Raw genomic sequence first — 1,584 nt, 5'->3', positions numbered from 1 at the left:
TTGAAAATATTAATATGATACTTGACCTGAAATGATTGTGCTAAAGAAGAAAAGTACACATATTTACTGATTGATACAATGATACAGACACTTTGCAAGACCATTTGTTTATGTCATTTTATGTAACCTCCAGAACATCCCTGTAATTTATGTGTTGATGTTTGATTTCTTACAAATGAAAAAAAGCAATATTCAAAGTAATGAAATGATTTTCTGAAGGCTGTTTATTCATTCACTCTTTCAATATCAAATGTTTACCATGTCTAAGTTAGTAGATGATACTGGGACTAAAACCCAAAACAGACATGCTGTAGATGCTGTAGACTATGACAGTGCTCACAGTTGAGGGGGAAACAGACAAGTAAACAAAAAACAACCAATGTTAGGAGTAATGAAAAATTTTTACCCAGGTCCTCTTTTCATTATATATTCTCTTCTGTAAGTGATCTTATTCACACCCAGGGTTTAATAGATGCTTTCAACTCAGACATTTTCTCAGTATCCCAGACACATATTCTGAGTTGCTGTCTCTTCTTAGCTTTCTCAAGGACCCATCAAACTTAGTTCAAAACTGAACACATGATCTTCTCCTGAAAACAACCTCCCCTGACACAGACAACTGGTCTACTTTCATATCCCAGAGATTGGCAGTATCTCTCCTGTTATGAAATCTGACTATCTGACATTTCTTTTCCCTCTATCACTAAGTCCTGTTGGCTGTTTCTCTTGGGATTCTCTCAACTCTACCAATATCTCTCCACCCATTTCCATAGCACAACATACCATCAACCCTCACCTGGAATATTGAAATCACCTCCTTACTAATCTATCTGCATCTGCGTAGATCTCCTGCTAACCACGCTCCACCAGGCAGTTAGAGTGTTATGTTGAAATAGCAAATCTGATGTTATTACTTACTCCTTCTGCTTAACAGGTTTCCATTATTTCCCGTTGCTGTTAGGATATAGAATAAAATACTCAACACGTTCACACATTCCAGAATGGCCTGGCCCTACACTTGGTTCTCCAGATCCCTCCCACCATCTTCCTCTTGACTCTCTGCTCAGTTTTTCATAAATGCATACGGGGCACTTTCCTTCACAAGACAAGAAAACAATCCCTGTACAGGGGTTAATGCCTACTCATCTATAAGATTTTAAACAGTTGACACACCTCCAGAGAAGACTTCCTTGATCATCTTGAATAGATTTTCATTATTTACACACTTTCATTTGTGTACATAAGGTCCCCAACTTACAATGCTTTGACTTAAACACTTTTTCGACTTTATGATGGTGCAAATGTGATACATATTCATTAGAAACCTTACTTCCAGTATCTATACAACCATTCTGCTTTCACTATAGTATTCAATAAATTACAGGAGTTATTAAACATTTTGTTTTAAAATAGGCTTTTTGTTAGATGATTTTGCTCAACAAAAGGATAACGTAAGTGGTCTGAGCATGCTGGAGGTAGGCTAGGCTAAGCAATGATATTTGGTAGGTTTGGTGGATTAAATGAATGTTTGACTTAATGATATTTTCAACTTACAATGGATTTATCTGTATATAACCCAATCAT

The sequence above is a fragment of the Propithecus coquereli genome, unplaced genomic scaffold (genome assembly GCF_000956105.1).
Source record: "Propithecus coquereli isolate 6110/MARCELLA unplaced genomic scaffold, Pcoq_1.0 Scaffold8, whole genome shotgun sequence".
NCBI classification, from domain to species: Eukaryota; Metazoa; Chordata; class Mammalia; order Primates; family Indriidae; genus Propithecus; species Propithecus coquereli.
The sequence above is the reverse complement of the archived record's forward strand: the minus strand, read 5'-3'. Positions refer to the sequence as shown.